This window comes from Callospermophilus lateralis, chromosome 8 (genome assembly GCF_048772815.1).
Source record: "Callospermophilus lateralis isolate mCalLat2 chromosome 8, mCalLat2.hap1, whole genome shotgun sequence".
Classification (NCBI taxonomy): domain Eukaryota; kingdom Metazoa; phylum Chordata; class Mammalia; order Rodentia; family Sciuridae; genus Callospermophilus; species Callospermophilus lateralis.
The window spans coordinates 129,804,106-129,824,766 of record NC_135312.1 but is presented as its reverse complement, the minus strand read 5'-3'; positions in this window follow the sequence as shown (position 1 = coordinate 129,824,766).

Sequence of the window (20,661 nt, the reverse complement as noted above, 5' to 3'; positions counted from 1 at the left end):
TAGCACAGGGCCCCTACCAACCAAATTAAACCAAAAGAGTCATAGAAAAATTGCAGCTTTGAAATTGCAGCTTTTTATGAGCATAGATAATCCCCAGAAATGTTTTTATTAAAAACAGGAGAGTGCATTCTACCTAAGTCAGCAAAGTAAGGGAGTCCTTTTTGCTTTAATCCTTGCAGAAAAGTAATGGGAAGTCACTAGATGTTATCCAATGAGTTTCTTTTTCTTTTCCTATTGTTTACCACTCTGCAACTGCCCAAAGGGGATTCATTCTATCTTTTAGAATAGTGGCTAACACAATTCTTAAATTATAATAGAAGACAGGTCTATAATTAAACTCATTATACTTTTTTTCTTTTGATACTAGAAATGTTGCAGATGTCCATACCCAGTAAAGTGGTTAAATATTCACATTGTCCTTTACACTAATCTGAAGAAATCAACCATGGTGACATATACTAAACATGGATGAAAATCAATATTTTAATATTGTGAAAAAAAAGAAACAATAGAAGATCATCTATAATTAAATGAATAAATAACATGTGAAACTAAGCAATATATTGCTTAGGGTAGGTACATAAATTTGTGCAAAACTATAGGCGAAATCATAGAAATAATAAAACAATTAGTTTATATTATATTCATGAAAAATAAGTATGTTGATGTTTTCTTAGAATTTTGTTTGATACAATTAGAAAAGACTTTCATAAATATTTGTGCCTCTCTTATGGAAGTACAAAAGAAATTCATTTTTACAAGGCTAAAGTATTATATGACTTTCTAAATTTATAATAAAAAAGTAAAAAAGTTCTATTGAGTTAAATTTTGAAAATGAAAATGAAACTCAATGAAATTTATTATTTTATTAAGAATTAACTAAGTGGCAAATTAGAAAGGAAAACAATTAATTTAGTAATTTCCCCCTAATTTGTAAGAATTTTTAAATAAAACAAATAATTTATATATCTCCTATATATACACTTTTCTGGTTCAGTAATTTTAGGCAGAATATATTTGTAAAAGTATCCATGAGAAGATGCCATCGAACATCTGCCACCTGGTGGATATGACCTGGAACTACATAAAAATAATTAAAAAAAAAATCTTTGCTGAAAAGAATGTGCAATCAAAGCAAAAATGGGAAATGGAATGAGAGAATTATTCTTATTTTTATATAGCCTCAAAAACTTTTAAAATTACTTTGGACAAGTTATAAAATAGCCTAAGTCAATAATACTGAAAATTGAGTATACTTTCTTAAAAATGTATACAATGCCACAAACATAATATAATGCTGTGCAATAAATTTCATAAGAAAAATACTATATTCTGTTATAATTTATGTAAATAATAAATACGATATTTTTGAATAACTACAATTGTTTTAAGTTAAAACAAAAGTAAATACTAACCGAAGTTGTAGAATATATCAATCATCCATTTCTCAAATATCTGAACAACCAAATGTAGAGAATTTCTGTAAGAATTAATAATTAATAATAGTGATTAATCTTATTATTGTTTGTATATGAGGTGTTTTCCCTAAATTTTTTGTTGATGCAGGAATAATCAGAGGTAAATGATAAGATTATGAGAACAGTAAACTCATCAGTCCACCTGAGTTTGATGTGGCGGAAGGACATGGGTCACTGGGTCTGTGCCCTGGTCACTGGAGACTTCTTCCCTGTGGGTCCTTCCCCTCTTGCTCTGCTTCCTTGCCACCATGACCTGAGCTTCTTTTCTGTACCAGACATTTCTACCAAGTTGTGCGGTCTCACTTTGGGCCCTAGCAATGGAGTCAGCCATATAAGGACTGAGACTTCCAAAACTGTGAGCCCCAAATAGCATTTTACTCCTCCAATTTGTTCTCACAGGTATTTTGGTCATGTGATGAAAATGTAATTAAAGCAGAAACTGGTACTGAGAAGTGGAATTTTTGCTGTGACTAAGCAAATCATTTAGTTTGGAAGAATTTGGAACCAATCTGCAATGGGAGTTTGGAAGTTTGGCGAGCCAAGCAGGAGAAGATTTAGAATGTTGCAATCAGAGCTTCATGGAGAATTCTGGTGGAAGCTCAGAATATCAGAACGGCAATGGGGCTGCAGAGAAGACAGGGCTCATGAGGTTTTAAGACGGCAAAGAAAAATCTTGGAAACTGGACTAGAGGCTACTTGTGTGACACTCTGGGGAATAAATTGTATACAATTTTGTCCATGTTCTGAAACTTTCTGTGAGGCTGAATTAAATGTGATAGATTTATCAGGCTGAAGAAATTTCAAGACAGCACAGCTTTCAGACAGTGACATGAGTATCACTAGTGGCTTTTAGCCACGTTTACTGTAATAATTAGGAGCGAAAACAATAAGAAATAGCAGTTTGGCCAGAATCATGCATATAAAACTCTGGCCAGGGAAGATGTGCTTCTTGAAGAGATTACAGTTGCCTTAGATAGGCTAAGTAATTCATACAGGGCAACAGGAATATGATTTGAGGGGAACTCAGGAATCGGCAAGATTTAACCCATTTCAGGTTCAAAAGTGTAAAAGTAAAAATCCCTTTGAGAAGAGACCATGGGTAAACTCTGCTTTTCCAGGGGCCCTAGGAAGTTGTTTCATCATTCTCAGTGACCCAGAAGCTGCTGCAGTCATGATCTTAGGTGGACTGGCTACTGCTGAGATGGTGTCAGGCCTTGGCATCATTCACATGGTGCTGGTTCTGCAGGAATGCAGGCAGCTGGAGTTAAGGGGCCCGTGAAAACGTTCCTGGAGATTTCAAAGGAAGGTGTGGGAGGCCAGGCAAAGTGCAGCAGGGTTAAAAGTTTTGTAGGCAGCCCCTGAGAAGGTGAGGAATAATGATATTAGAAGGAATCTAAAGCTGCAGTGGAGTCACCAGAAACTAAGGGAGGCCAGGAGTGTGGAGCATCTGCCAAGGAAAAGTGCAGAAATCAAGCAGACACGAGAGGAGATGTCCATATGGGCTGACATCCGCAACATCACCCACAGTGCGAGAAATTCACTGGCCCTTTAAAGGAAACATCAAGATGCCAAGTGTCCCAGATGCTGGACGTGAAGCTGCAGGACATTTTTGCCCAGCTGGATTTTGGTCTTGCTTTTGTTCCTTCCCACATTTCTATGGCCCTATTTCTTTCCCTTTGGAATGAAAACATTTACTTGGTGTCATTATATGTTGGAATGTAACTGACTTTTGATTTTTACAAAGGCTCTAAGCCCAGAGTTTGCCTTAAGTCTCAGGGGAGACTTTAGACTTGGAATTTGGGGCTGTGCTGGAAATCCTAAAGACTATGGAAACTCAGGGAAATAGATCACATACATTTTTCATTGTTAGATGATTATGAGCTTTTGGAGACCAGGGTAGAAAGTTGTGTTTTAGGTAAGAGGTGTTCCCTGAAAGCTTATGTGTGAGATAATGCCGGGATGTGGAGAGGTGCCAAGATCAGTTTATGAGAGATTTAACTTAATCATCTGATAAGTTAAGTTATCATCTTATCATTTGATAAGATCATGATTTGGAGTATATATTTTCATCCCTGACAAGTGGAAATTTCTGCCTCCTGGCTGTCAAGAATCTCACACTTTCTCTGCCAAGCTCCTTCCACCATGATGTTCTGCCTTACCTGAGACCCAGAGCCATGGAGGCAGATGACCATAAAACGTACCTCTGAAACTCTGAGCCCAAATAAACTTTTCCTCATCTAAGTTGCTCTTCTCAGATCTTCTTGTCACAGTAACACAAGGCTGATTAACACATATCTATAAAGGAGAAAAGATTGTAAAGCATCAACAATTAACTTCTAGATGAAGTAAAATAGTAATGCATAATAATGGATGATGAAAAATAGTAGGTTAAAATGAATACTGTAAGAGGCTTTCCCCTTAATACTTTTGGTTAGAAGAGATTGAGACTTATTTTTAATTAAGAATCAACAAAAGACACCAGGGATCTAGGCTTCCACATCATCAGTTGATGAACTTATCAAACACTAACTATATCTGTGCAAAGTTAGGAATAGATAAGAAATCAGCAAGAAAACAGTGTTCTTTCCCTTGGAAAAGAGGTAAATATCACTATGGCCTGGTAATTGCAGGGAAGGGTGCACTATTTTTTTTTAAAGATTTAAGAATGACAAGAGAACTGGCTATTAGAAGTAATCTCTTTAAGCTTCTAACCCATATGAACAATAGGCTCAGTATAGAAGAATTAAAAACAACTCGACTTTAAGTTTCTCAGCCAGTATTTATGTCACTGTGATACCATTATCCTATTCAAACATGTGCATAAAAAAGAAGGAAATTATGGGCTATCTGAGTCTAGACAATCAAAATTGTATGCTGTTGCAGTCGAATGCTATACTCCTGCTGACTGTCCACCAACACACCCTTGCTGGATTCATTCTTGGTGACATATTAATTTGTTGCTGCATCTTTAGGAATTTCTCATTGATGCATGCATATTGAGTTTACAACCTAAAGCAAACTGACTTATTTTGTTATATTAAATACTTTCTATGAATTTCTGATTTAGAATCCCCAAATAATACTTTCTACTCTTTAATAACACCTTCATTCTAGTTCTTCACACACTTTCATTTTATGGTTTACTAATTTAGCTGAATAGAAACCTGTGCTAACTTAAAAACATTTTTATAAAATAGATTAACCTAAAATATGTGTCTGAATATTATGCTTCTGTGTTTGAAATTCAAAGTAATTTTAAGTTTTCTACATGTATGTGCATATATTTGTATGTGCAAATGCATTGTTTGTTTTTATACAAAAAAAATAGGAAAGTGCTTTTTCCTGGTAAAACAAATACCATCACCTCTAACGTAGAAATTGATGACTGATTCACTTATCTCAACATTCTATAATTCACTAAACATGGGACAACTTAATTCAAGTCATAGTACATTTTTTCTCTGTAGCATCCACATACTAGAGAAAACATTCAAACCTTTACTTTCTAACTCTGGCTTACTTCATGCAGCATGATGTTCTCCAGTTATAGCCACTTATCAATAAATAATATGGTTTTCTTTATGGTTCAGTAAAACTCCATTGTCTATATATCACATTTTCTTTACTCATTTGTCTATGGGTGGATACCTAGACTCCTTCTGTAACGTAGCAATTGTGGATCATTCTGCTATAAACTTTGGTATGCATGTGCCAATTGAGTATGCTGACTATAGTTATATTGGATAATTACCAAGGAGTGGAAAAATTGGGTAATAGAATGATTCCATTCCTAATCTTTAGAGGAATCTCCACACTGTTTTCCAAAGTAGTTGTACTAGCATTCACTAGGGACAAAAATGTATAAGTGTACCTTTTCCCTCACATTCTTACCAGCAATTATTATTATTTGTATTCTTGATGATTGCCATTCTAACTGTGGTGAGGTGAAACCTCAGTGTAGTTTTGATTTACATCTCATTCATTACTAGGGATGTTGAATATTTTTTCATGTATTTGTTGGTCATTTGTATTTATTCTTTTGAGAAATGTCTTTGTAGATCTTTGATCTATTTATTGACGAGGTTCCTAGTTTTTTTGTGTTAAGGTTTTTCCAATCTTCATATATTCTATTTATTAATCTCCTCTCGGAAGAGTAGCTGCTAATGATTTTCTTCCAATTTCTTTACTCTATCTTCATATTCTTGTTTTCTCTTCTGTGCAATAGCTTTTTAATTTGGTGCCATTCCACTTATTGATTCTTGGTTTTATTTCTTGAACTTTAGAAGTTGTTAAGGAAGTTGGTGCCCATTCCTATGTGTTTGTGTCTTGGCCCTATATTTTCTTCTTGCAGTTGCACTGTTTCTGGTATAATTCCTAGTTATGTGATCCATTTGAGTTAAGTTTCATGTAGGGTGACAGGTAGGGGTCTAATTTCATACTTCTATATATGGATACTTAATATTTCCAACACCATGTGTTAAAAAGGCTATTTATTTTTTTCTGAAATCTATAGAGATTTTGGTAACTTTGTCAAGTTTCAGATGACTCTAGGTGGATTTGTCTCTGTGTCCTCTAATCTATTACAGTGGTCTTCATATCAGTTTTTCTATCAATACTAAACTTTTTAACTCTATTTTTTAATTTTTTTATAATTTGAGATTACATAGTGCAATGCCTGCAGCCATGTTCTTATTGCTCAAGATTTTTTAGGCTATTCTGAGTCTTTCACACTTTTGGCAATATGACTGTTTTGAAAATATTAATTCTACCTATTCATGAACACAGTAGGTCTTTCCATCTTTTATAAGCTTCCTCAATTTTTTTCTTTAGTGTCTTACAATTTTTTTTAGAATCTTTCATCTGTTTCATTAGATTTATTTCCAATTTTTTTGAGGTTATTGTGAATGAAGAGTTTCCTGATATTTCCCCCAGGAGATTCATTATCAACATATAATAAAGCTATTGATTTTTGTATGCTGATCTTGCATCCCTCTGCTTTGCAGAATTTATCAGATCTAGAAGTCTTACGGTAGAGTTTCATTGGGTCCTCTTTGTACAGATTCATGTCATAAGGAAACAGAGATAATTTTCCTTCTTCTGCTTTTAGTTATGTCTAGTTTCTCTTTCCTAATTGCTCTGGCTAGTTTCAAGAAGTATACTGGATTGTGATAGTGACAGTGTGTATCCTCATCTAGTTGATGATGTTAGAGAAAAGTCTTTCAGTTTTTCTCCATTCAGGACGGTGTTGTCTTTGGGCTTTTCCTATATAGCCATTGTGATACTGTGGTAAGTTTCTTCTCTCACTATGTTTTCCAGTGTTTTTAACATAACTAGGTTATGGATTTTTTCAAAAATTTTTTCTGTATCTACTGAGATTATGATGTGATTTTTGTCCTTGAATCAACTTATGTGATGAATTTCAATTGTTCATTTATATATATTGAACCAACCTTGCATCAGTGGGATGAATCCAACTTAATCATGATGTACAATTGTCTGAATTTGGTTTGGAATGCAGTTTAATAATATTATGAAAAATTAACATCTTATTCATCAGGAATGAACTGCAATTGTCTATATTGTCTTAAATGGAATTGAGCTTCCTAATAAGCTTTCCTTTAAATAGCATATTTATCATTTTCTGATATCATATTATTTGAGGTCTACTGCTCGAAAGAGATTGTGGTCATTTAGAGGCACGGTATTACCTTTTTTTTTCCATGTTACTGCATTGAGATTTGTGTATCTGGTAGATTGGTTAACTTTATCACTTTTATAAGGTGACTTACAGTAAATAGCTGTAATATCTGGAGACATATATTGTGCTATGCAATGTTGGCTTTGTGTTCATGCAGGTGCTGATGTTATCTTCCTATAGCTTTTTGACTATACTTAATGACTTTGAGGGACAATGTCGTAGTAGGGTTAAAAATTCCAATTGTTTCCGAGACCACATTGGGGTAGGATATTCCAGCAGCCCAAGCATGTGTGGTACAAACCTGTGGCTCCCACTGTGTGTCCACTTGAACCATGGGAGTGTTGACTCCTGCAGTGCAGTGAACATTTCTTTAGGCATTGATGGGGTACACTCTGCTGCCAGCTAGGCCTATGGCAACAGCGGTCCCATCAATGATGGGGAGAGACGGCACCCCCTTTCTTTATTCCAAGTGATGTCCCAGGACCAAGGTGGTAGGCCACCATGCAAGGCAGGCTGGGGAACTAAGGCAACACTTAGTGGTATCTGCAATCAGTCCTGGGTTGGAATGGGTCCACAATAGCTGATACACCATTCCTCCCACAGGACTGTGTCTCTGAGATCTTGAAAGTGGCATCCCGACCCTGACCTGACATATCTATCTCTGGTACTGCTGGGCACTGCGTGGACTTAGGGACTAGGACTGCAGTTGCTCTGTAGGCTCACACTGTGTTCATGGATTTGCACTAGTGTAGAATAACCTACATTGACTGTACTTGTCATGCGTCCAAAATGAGTTTTGAGTTTCTGTTTACTCAGTAAGGCATCAAACTGTCCAATGTTTCGCTGCTGTCAGTCCCACAAATGATTTTATTGAGCTGCAGAAAGATATTTTTTTTTCAGATTTAAGGTTCTTCCTAAATAAATAAATATTTAAATACTACTCTTCACCTTATTCTTGTATACCCACTTTCTCAGACCACCAACCTTGCCCCATGTATTTCAAATCCTCAGTACTCATTAGTTTCTTATTTAAGGTCCCTCCATTATTGTGGTGATTGCTCCTGCTTTATTTTATAATCAGAGTTAACTATACTGCAAGAATAATGTGCTTAGTAAAGATTAGAATAGCATGTGCTTGTGTGCAAACCCTGTTAACTCTTTAGTTTTTTTGTCATTTTTGTTCTTAATCAAATTATACCTGAGGTCTTTGAGGACCTTTTATTCATTTCAATAAAAGATTAAATTTCTCTTTCTTTCTTTAGCAATTTTTTTAAAACTTCTCTTAAAAATCCATTACTACATATAACTTGCTTTGTGTAATTAAAAGTATGAATTACATTCTGAATATTTTTAATAACTTTAATTTTTTAGATCTACCTAATAAATTTAAAAAAACCTACATTATAAATTATTTTAAAATGTATATATGTACTCTTTCAGCCTAGGTTCTATATACTCGTGTAATTATTATTTTTTCATTGATATTTCAATATTTTTTTCTTTTTAAAAATTTTATTAAGTTTTTTATTCGTTCTAATTAGTTATATATGACAGTAGAATGCATTTTGATACATCAGATGTAAATGGAGTATAACTTCTCATTTTTCTGGTTTTATAAGGTGTAGAATCACACCAGTCATGTACTCATATATGTACATAGGATAGTAATGTCTGATTCATTCTAATATCCTTCCTAACCCCATACAATTTTCCCTCCCTTCACTTCCCCCTACTTGATCCAAAGTACCTCTATTTTTCCATAGTCCCAACCCCTTATTGTGAAATAGCAATCACATATTGGAGAAGACATTTGGCCTTTGGTTTTGGGAGACTGCCTTATTTCACTTACTTGATATTTTCCAGCTCCATCCATTTATGGGCAAATGCCATAATTTCATTCTTCTTTAAGGCTGAGAATATGCCATTGTGTATACATATCACACTTTCTTTATTCATTCACCTATTTAAGGGAATTTAGGTTGGTTCTATAATTTGGCTATTGTGAGTTGAACTACTGTACAGATTGTGTGGCTCTATCACTGTAGTATGCTGATTTTAACTCCTTTGGGTATAAACATGGGGGAGTGAGATATGGGTTAAATGGTGGTTCTATTCCAAGTTTTCTGAGGAATCTCCATACTGCTTTCCGTAATGGTTGCACCAATTTTCAATCTTTCCTACAATGTATGATTGTACCTTTTCTCACACATCCTCCCCAACATTTATTGTTGTTTGTATTCTTGATAATTGCATTCTGACTGGAGTGAGATGGAAATCAAATCTTAGAATAGTTTTGATTTGCATTTCTCTAATTGCTAGAGGTATTGAACTTTTTTTCATATATTTGTTGATAGATTTTGTTTCTTCTTTTGGGAAGTGTCCATTCAATTCCTTAGTCCATTTATAGATTGGGCATTTTTTTTTATGTTAAGTTGTTTGACTTCTTTATGTATTTTGAGATTAATGCTCTATATGATGTGTGTGTGGTAAAGATTTTCACCCATTCTGTAGGCTCTCTGTTCACATTATTGATTGTTTTCTTTGCTGAGAAAAAGCTTTTTAGTTTGAATCCATTCTATTTAGTGATTCTTGATTTTCCTGCATGCGGTGGTGCATGCCTGTCATCCCAGCTCTTCAGGAGGCTGAGATAGGAGAATCTCGAGTTCAAAGCCAGCCTCAGAAACAACAAGGTGCTAAGCAACTCAGTAAGAACCTATGTCTTAATAAAATTGAAAATAGGACTGGAAATGTGGCTCAGCAGTTGAGTGCCCCTGAGTTCAAACACCGGTACCAAAAAAAAAAAAAGATTTTTGATTTTACTTCTTGCACTTTAGGATTCTTGTTAAGGAAGTCATATCCTAAGTTATGTGATGGGGATTTGGGCCTACTTTTTCTTCTATTGGGTGCAAGGTCTCCTTTCCAATTCCTAAGTCCTTGATCTATTTTGTGCAGGGTGAGAGATAGGGTTTTAAACTAATTTTTCTACATATGGATTTCCACTTGTCCCAGCACCATTTGTTGTTAGTTTCTTAATTTTTGTTACTGCAACATAGATAATATGCATCATATTTTATCACTATTTACTTCAGAATTATTCAAGCATTTCTATTAATTTATAGGTGCTTTGATTTGTATAAGTATTACAAATATTAATGTTATAAAACTAACATATTTTTTAAAAAAATAAATGAAACATTATTTATCACTAGTTAATTTTATTTTTTTAAATAAAATAAATTAAAAGACATATTTATAAGGACTTTAATATTTATTCACAAGTGCTTTTTTTCTGTCAATGGAGGTTAAATTCTGATATTAGTCCTTCTACTTCTAAATGGCAGTCATTAAAAATTTATATTAGGTGATTATGGTAACAACAACTTCCTGTACCATACATTTATCTAGGAATATCATTATTTGCTTTATGTTCGAGGAGTAGTTATTCTGGATATACAATTGGCATTTTACATTTTTTGTATATTTCAGCAATTTGAATATATTTTTCCACTGTCTTCTGACATCTAAGTTCCTACAGAAAAACCAACTGTTGGTCATATTGATAGTCCCATGTATTTGTTTAGTTGTTTTGTACTGTAGGTTTCTGTACTTTCTGCTTCTCTTTATCTTTCATTACTTTGTGTGCATCCAGAGGTGAATCTCTTTGGGTTTTCTTACTTTGGTTTTGTTAAGTTATGGGTATATTTAGGTTAATGCACAAGATCAAATATTGGAAGTTTTTGCTGTTATTTTGCCAAGTAGTCTACCTACCTAACTTTGTTCTCTCATACTCTCATTACATGTATGGTGATAAACTTGATGTTTTCTCACAGTACTATATGTTTCTGATTCTTCTTTCTAGGTGTTCTTCAAATTATAACTTTTTTGCTGAATATTCAAGATCTTTGATATTTTTACTTTCACATAAAATTTGGTAGGTAGGGCACTACCTGTTCACATTTTCCAAACAACATATAACACTTCCTATTTCTCTACAAGTTTTATAATCAAAGTATAACACAAAAGTGTTAAATTTGTAAATTTAGAAATACATTAAATTTTTAATGTTGAATAATACTATCAAGAAAGTACTCAACATTTTTTTATAATGTAAAGGAATAATTTAATTTTTCTTTTGGTGAATTGTTTTCTGATCAGGAGTTCCCAATACCACTCTTGAATTTAAAGATTCACTTTAAGAACTCAGACACTTCAGAAAAAGCTGTTATATTCCATGATTATATTACATTACCATGAGTCTACAATAAAAATCAACAGAGATATACCCAAGAGAGCAATATCCAAGAGAGACCATGACTAAACTTTTAGTTGGTCTCTTCCAGTGGAATTGTATAAACAGTGATTAATTCTCACAAAAGATAATATGAGGTAATGAATATAGAGTACTGCCAACTAAAGAAACTCATTTGAGCTTCTCATGGTATCCAGGGTTTGTACTGAGGGCTACCATGTTGGTCTTAGAGTGTTCCTTTATCTAATCATAGCTACCAAATTCCAGGCTATCTAGAGATCAAGTGCTGCAGTATGGTCCATCACCCCAACATGACTGGCATCAAGTGTCTGCATGGCCCACACATGTGCTATGAATCCAATTGTTAATATAGGTTGTCTGCATGGCCCAAGGTCTCAGCTATATAAAAGTACTCTCTTCAGAAGGAGATCCCAAATGAATAGAATTTATTCCCCAGAAATGATTAAGGGCCAATTTTATTAGAATAAGCAGAGTTTAAATCCTCTAAGTGCACTAAATTAACCTTTTACTGTACAGATCCCCCCTTTTTTTATGTATTTTCTCATTCTTATAGGTCTGTGTGTGTTATGGTGATCAGCTGTTATCTGTGGAACGATTAATATAAATTTTTGAGATAAGAAGTAAATATTTTTTATTTAGTTCACAAGAAAAATCACAAAATACTTTGAATAACTGCTCAATTGCTTATAATAAAAACTAAAACCATGATTATGGAAGATATCATAAATAAAGAAAATGTAATCCAATGATAGAGCATACAATATATTTTTCTGATAAACAACAAACAATGACTATGCAGAATATTTAAATAAAAAGTACAAATCAATGAGAAAAAGTCATTCAACAAAATATATACAAAATCTATGGATAGGAATATGTAATATAAACATAAATATACCATAGTTATTAATGATCTTAAAAAACGATCACTAACTTCATTGGTAAACAAGAAAACACAAACTTAACAAGTTTATGCCAATCAGATACATAGAGAATTATGCTATAGACAATAAAAATATTTTTGTTGAAGATGAGAAAACAAGTGTGCATTGTCTCTTCAAGAGTATAATGGTAGATTCACTTTGGAAGACAACATAACAGCATCCAGTAACAGTGATTATGTGAATAAGCCATAATCACAAATGTCACTTATAGGAGTCTACCATAAAGTAACACATCTTCTCATAGAGTGCACATTCTTTTTTCATTTTTAAAGATCTAAATTGACATCTGATAATGACTTCTTTGGATGAATTTCTTTAGTTTTCTTTTTAATCATGAAAATTCTTGTTGTAATTCATGAAAACTATTCTCACTGGATATAGAGTTCTGGATTGATAGTCTTTGATTTCTTTCTTTTTTTCTTCCCCACCCCTCCTCCTCCTCTTCATCTTCTTCTTCCTTTTTTAGAAATTTTGATCATCTATTTTTCTTTTATTGCCTTATTTAAATAAATTGATATAATAGAGCATAAAATATTAATTATTTCTTGATGGTTACAATAAATTATAATGTATATTTTATTTTCTTTTCTTTAATGCTGAATGCATTTGAATTTATTGTTTGGTTAAAAATAAAATGCAATATTGATTTTGGAAGCCAGTAAGAAAATTAGAAGTGTAGATATAAAGCATCATGAGAAAACTTCAGCTGTAAATAACAGATTGGATTAATCTTCTTGCAGCTAAAATATGTGTTAAAGTTTTCTTTTTTTCTCTTGTTTAATTTTTTTATTTGTTTTAATTAGTTATACATGACATTACAATGACCATTTTAACTTAGCAAAATGTAGCTCTGCTAAGTTAATTCCATAATGCTCTTTGTTTCAGTGAAATAGAGAACTTTAACTGCCACACAATTCCATTTATCTTTCCTTCTATACTATTATTTTTGTATATATTAAGTATATATATTTTTTGTAAACTCAACAATGAATTGTTATTAGCATTACTACATTTTCTATTCTATAACTTATAAAATCTGAGAGAAAAGAGAAGAGTAAATGTATGTTAACTTTCTTGTTTATCTTTAGTTCTAATCATCTCGTGAATCTGAATTGTCACCTGATGTCATTTGCTTATTCTAACACAGTTTTGTTCTCATTTACTTTTTTTATGCTGCTAACACCAAGTACATTATATTTCCATATTTTATAGGACATATAGTATATATATTAGAAATACATAAACACTGTACATTTAGTATGTATTCAGCATAAATACTCCACATACATATGTACAATTTATTTAGAATATACAGGGAATATTCTACATATATAGAATTTATGTGTTATATTATTATTAAGTATAAATATTGTATATTCCACATATATAACATGCATGTATTTATTTATTATTTTTAATATTATTTATTCTAAATATAATATTTAAATATATATATTGTTATAATTATATATTCAAAACATGTGTCCTAACTGTACAGTATCTATCTATTTACATGTAGCTTATGCAATATTTTAAAATAATTTAACAAAGGAAAAATATAAAAGCATGGTCTTTTATCTTATTTTGGTACCAGAGATTGTACCCAGGATCACTTAACTACTGATTTATGTTCCAGCTCTTTTTTTAAAATTTATGTTTTATTTTATTCTTCTCTTTTATCTTCTGAAGGAATTTGTATGACCTTCCATTTTTTTATAACAGTATATTTATTGGTGAATTTTAAAGTTCGATTGGCAATTTGAATGAATTATTTCTCCAAAGTCTATTATTTCTTTTTAAAGACTTTTATGTCTTTTCATAGATTTTTTTTATTTATCTTTTCTTTTTTGACAAGGGTTTACTTTTGGATCAATATAAGTCATATATGGGTAAAAGACTAAGCTTAAGCTTTTTTAACCAAGGTAGATTTTCACCTTAACCATTAGAAAAGTGAATGGTTGGGAGACTTTGTGTTCGCCCCACTCAGCCATTGTGTACTTCTCCTTTACAATCACAGCTGAATGGACACAGCTATGGGACTTCCCGAATCTTTGGGGCTATCAAGTGAAGTATGTTTTTATTTATAGGCCTCTCTTCATGGAAGTGGCTGCTGGGTCCACATAGCTCATTGTTCACAGTGTTTGCTCTGAGGTGGTCTATAAGCCCCTGTGCCAGTGAGGTTTCATGTGCCCATGTATGACTTGATGAATGATCTTAAGTTTGCTCATGTCCTGTTCGGATTACTCCTTGTCACTAACTCATGATGTCGTGCATCTAACACCTGTTCACGTCTTCCTGATTTCCATACTTGAATCTGATGTCTTAGGGATGCTTATTGACTGTCTCTTTCCCTACTCTTCTACATTCCTTTCTGCATGTCCTGCTGTTTGTTTTGAATTACAGAATATCAATGTCTATCAATTACTCTCCACCATGGTTTTCATTATTTGCTCCAGATATGGGGTTTTATATATTTGCTTCCAAATGAAGTCATTTCATTAATTGGTTTGTTGAGGATTTCTTCTTGAAAGTCAGCCTTTCACCCTATGCAAAGTTTCTACACAACTGCAACAGAGGTGCTATTCAAGGTACATGTTTTGTAAAACTTTTCTTCATTGTACCAGTGGGCACTGGGGAAAATGGGCAGTATCTTTTCTTCTTGGCTTTATCCTGTTGTCATGGAATTTACACTTACTGAGCAAACCAAGATAAGGCCACTTGTATTCTGGGTCTACATTGCCTAGCGTACAGTTTCACCCTGCACATGAGGAATAGATGGCAAATGGACACCTGGAAGGGTTCAGGTGGAATAAAGCTTCTGTAACACAAGATGAGGAAGCACAAGAAGTGACAGAAGGCTGTGTGTTCTTTCATGAAGCCACAGCTCCAGAGTAGGATCTGGAGAGAAGAAGCCACCCTCCTCCTTGTCATACATGCCTGGGAGTTCAACACCTAGTAATTCCATAATACAGAGTTACTGGTAGGGTGCTGAGAGTGTGCACGAATGTGAGTCTCCATTTCCAGGGACTCTTCCTGCTCTTATTTCATTGATATTTCTATAGTGTCACCCAGGTTCCACTGTTTCTAATGAGACATCAGTGAATATTTGAATCATTTCTCCTCTCTCTATATAATTTGCAATATTTCTATTGCTGCTTTCAAGTTATTCTTTTTATCTTCAGTTACCAGCAATGTGTAACATAATTAGAGTAATAATAGAGTATTATTAAAGTCTTTTTATTTTTGTTTTAAATTTCATTTTATGTTTACTGAGACCCTAGAATATAAATATATTCTAGAGCATAGTGATAGGAGTGATGATATTCTGTGTTAGATTCATCATTTGGGACAATTCATCTTTTCTCTATACTGATTGTTTATACTTCGATTAAGATTTTTTTTTTATTTATTGACCTGTTGAGTAATTCTGGATAATGCCCTGGGTGTTATGAAACATATATCATAGAGACGCTGAATTTTGTTTTGTTATTGTGAGATCATTACGTTTTTGTGCATGTACTGAATAGATACCTCAAATGGGCAGCAGCTGATGTCTTGAACGGATTTTTGCTGGAATGGTCTCTGGAGCCTATTCACATGCACATGGCAAATGGGCCAAAGTCATGAATAGAGTTTGCACACAGAACTGGGATGCTCCTGTGCTGGGTCTCTGCTTTCTTACATATCACCCCTTTATTTTCTTATGATTAATGGAATTCACCTTCCCCTCTTCCCCCCCACCAGACAACAAGATTGAACATTTTTAAAATAAGTACCTTTTAGCTCTACTACTAGGCAACATGTCATGCTTGACCTTGGCCTCAAGCTGAACATGGTAAATGGGAAACTTCATCTCTCTCTATGTCTTCATTTAAGAGATGCTACCCACGTGGTCTCTGCTCAAAGTAATATTGGCCAATCTAAATTTGTATAATCATTTCCATGGATATTGTATTTATTTGTATTTTCAAGAAGCTTGTCTGATTTGAGCTACAATTAGAAATGGAACCACTTAAATCCAGTTTTAAACATGTTCATAAATGTTTATTTGAGATTGTTCATGCTATCCATTTTAGTATTGATATTATTTGTAACATGATCAAAGTCCACATTAACTATTCCTTCCTAGTTTGGACCTTTAAATAGTAAACTTAACGACTGGAATTTAAGTCAGGATATTATCTATTAATTTTGGGCAACCCAGTCAAGTTCATGGATAGAAAGGCCATGTGAATACTGAAACTAACCTCCTCACTTCTGTGTGATCATGAATTCTCCATCAATTTGTGCTACTGACTGGTTTTCCTCAGTGCCTCTGTCTTTGTACAAATAAGTTAATATTGTCTTTGTCTCTATCAGTTTCTTAGAGCTGCTATAACAAAGTGCCATAAACTAGGTAGCTTAAAAGAACAAAAATGTGTTCTCTTTCAGTTCTGTGGCTAGAAGTTTGAAATTAAGACATTAAGAGCCCCATGGTCCCTCTGTGACTCTGGGTAGAAACCATTTTTTATCTTTTCCTAGATTCAGCTGAAACCCCTGCCATCATTTGTCTTCCCGCTGTTTCACTTGAATGTCTGCCTCTATGCATTGTTCTCTGTGTCTGTCTTCACATGGCTTTTTCAACATCTAATGACATCAGTCATATGGGATTTTATCACCTTACTCTAATAATACCTTACATTTGCAATAACTGCATTGTCAATGAAATCACAGTCATTGGTACTGAAAGGTTTTTTTGTGGGGAGGAGGGTGGGCTCATTTAAAAACATAAAATTGCCTTTGCACAGAGATGATATAGGGAGCACTGACAGTTCATCCTCTTCCCTCTCTAAGATTTGCCTTACTCACAATTGACTAGGTGAAATAAAAAGGTCAGAATAACTTTTTCCCAAACATAGCCCTCATTTTAATGTCTCCAACTATGCCTCCAATTTAAGCACTTTTGACCTAGTCTAAATACAAATTAAAGAGAATGAAATTTAGATAAAGATGAGCTATATGACTAATCCAAGGTCAGAGTAATCATTAACAGAGCTAAGATTCTAATTTAAGAAATTTGAACTTAGCAAAGCTTAAACCAGAATCCACAAGAAGCTACAGACTCAAGGCTTAGTCTGTATTTGTTTTGATATCCAACATTCAGGGAAGTGGGATGCAGTATTAGAAGTACCTTGGGCTGTAGCCCTCTATAAAATAATGTTCTCCTTTGAGCTGGGAAGAAAATGGCATCATCAATATTTCATCATTTTCCTAATCCATGCATGAACTTAGTTATGTGCTTAACATATTTACAGTAAGTCTAAACTGAACTTTAAAGTTTACATGAGGATGTCATCAATAAAGACACCTGGAGTATAAATCAGAAAATTCAGTCAGAATACTATCTCCCTTCATTTAGCAAGACAGTCAAAATTACAGAAAAGTCTATACTGTAACATTTTTTTTTATCTTCTATAGACCCATCTTTTCCCCAGTAGTCCCTGCATGTATAGAACATTCTGGAATCCATTTATGCTTTTGGAGAATGACTAGCAGAGATAAAGACCAATAAGTGAAATTACCCGTCAGTCTAGATTGATGACCTGAAACTTTGTCATTGGTTTTGGACAGGTTTACATTTGCCAGCTCCTCTCTCTTCTTACAGTTTCTTGAATCTCCGTTCAAGGAGTGTTCTAATTCTTGTTTTCTTCAATATTCAACTACTCGTAAAGGTCAAACTGTATATTTTATGTTAGGTGATAATTCCCTGGATTAGGTCTTGTCACTTTAAGAAGCAGAGATTCCTATGCCCAAACCAGACCCAGAAGTTTAAAAGACTCACAGAGCGACACCAGATCTGTCAGAAGGCATTTTCCACCTGACTACTTTTCTGAAGCCTTGTTATTCCTTGTTCGGAGCCTGGTGTATGGCTTTTTCTCAGTGTGTCATATTTTGGCTTTCCTCTCCCAGCCTTACATGGTGTCCTTTGGACTTGATTGATGGCTTGGCTTGGCTTTGGGGAGTAACTTTCCTCTTGACTCCTGCACAGTCCCTGTCACATAAACTGCTCTTCTAATTGTTGACCACCACTTGCCACTGCAAACTGTCCTTTTTGGAGGGTGCTCCAGAGAGTACCTTTTGCTCCACCAGCCAGCGGCTCCCTTACCCTTTGCTTCCCTCCTCTGGCGATATCCAGCCATTGCAATGGCCTCCTCACATTCTTTTTTGATTCTTAAGTATTTGTTTCAGATTCCAACTCAGTTTATTAAATAATCATTCTTTTTTTCCTTCAAGAAATGCTTATTACTGAGAACCAAACAATTAACAGAACTACACATCGAAAGCATAAAAAGTTGTAAAATCATATCCTCTCTTGGCCTTAATTGATCTTGCACTATGAAGAGGAAAATAGACATTAATCAAATAATGGCTTGTTTACACTTGAAATTCCCCTTAGGATCCTTGTTATCTGTATTTCCTTAAGTTCCAAGATATAGTTATCCAAGGCATTGTTGGGGTTTCATTATATTATAATGATTGCCTTTTAAAAAGTTATCTTACTTATTCATTTATTTACTATTTCACTTGCTTAGTCAACATTAATTTCTCAAACCACTATTACACTGGTGATACAATACAAGAGACACCTAGCATAAAGTTTAGCATAAAGGCTAGCAGAAAGATATTAAGATGAATAATTAAAATACTTTTGAGAAGAAATGCAGAGTAAATTAGGAATAGAGGTGAAGAAATATTTGGAATATGTAAAATGTTTATTTTCATTTTTTTATATAATGATAAAAGTATGCAAAATTCTCCATAAGTGTTTGCACATGCTAATAATCATCTTTATCTTCTCATGTTTGTATGTGTATGCTTTTTATGGAAGGCATTATATACATTGCCTAATGTAGATAATTATAGTATAGATTTTCAAAGTAAGAAAACCACATATAATTAAATTTTCATGTTATAAATAAAAATTTCTTATTATCTTATCCATAATATACTAAGTTGAAAATTCTGAAAATTTCCTTCAAAGACTACTACATAGTTAACAGTATTATTGGCCTTAACCTAGATGCTTTAGAGGAATACTGGCCATTTAAGAAAGCTATATAATAATATTGTTCACTTTTTACAGAAAAGGAAGATTTACTTGATCTTAATCAAAAAGGTATTTGATTAAGAGTAAGTAACAAAAAGGAGCAGAGAGAACCTTTCAATTTAGAATTTCTGCTACAGCAGCTTTCATTTTCCACCATATGGGGAAATGTCAGGATGGTGATATTCTTTAATATACCAGCAGGGTTACAACTATAAAAAATTTGTTAGGTTGCTTTTTAAGTTATATAATATTCTAATGATGTAACACCTTCCTTTTTCCCCATCTAACTTTAATTTCACAGAATATAAACACTTAGCCTATCCTTAATCTGGGGTGGATGCTATAATGTATCATCCAGGTTCACCTGCAATGGAAGATTGGTTACTCTTGTTCTGGCGGTGCTGGTGGTGAAAACCTTCTGTTCCCCTAGAAGAATTGTCTCAGAGGAGACATTGCTATTGACTGAAGACAGTCACTTCTTCAATGTCACATTACTTCCTAGGAAAACCCACATTCAAGCACTGATCAATTCCTAACCACTCAAATAAAATTGGACCCACTTTGAGGATCAGTCTATGTGCAACTCCCTGTGGCAATAATGCCACTGGACCCTTAGTGCAGTACATACTCTTCCTCTGCTCAGCTTGATTCCTTCCACTCTCTTCCATTGGTATTGATTCCAAGGAAGGGTCTTCTTTAATAAATAACTGCTATGCTTAACTCCATCTCAAATGTCTTCCTTCTGGGTTACTAAACCTGTGGCATATTGGGTATGGTCTCAGAAATAGATCCCAAAGCAGGAAGTTAGAACTGAATCTTCACTATCCAGCTTGTAATTAAGACTTTGTTACTGCTGGTGATTCAGTTACTAGATTTTGTTGTTGTTGTTGTTTTAGTGAATTGGGATTCTTTATTTAAGAGACCATATTAGCTGATGTCATATATCAGGTGTTTCATAACTTTGGGGGACATAGTAACTAAAGAATAAAAAAAATTAAGCCATGATTGCTAAGTTGATCAATACAACACAAACTAAAAGCATAAATTTGAATGATGAGAATGAAAGACAAAGATTAAAATAAGGTATCTCCTGTGGTGAGAGAAGAGAAAAACACAAAGACAAAACTTAGTACTCAACTGGGAGAGTAGCACGGCTGGGTTGTGACTTCTAGAACCAGATTTGG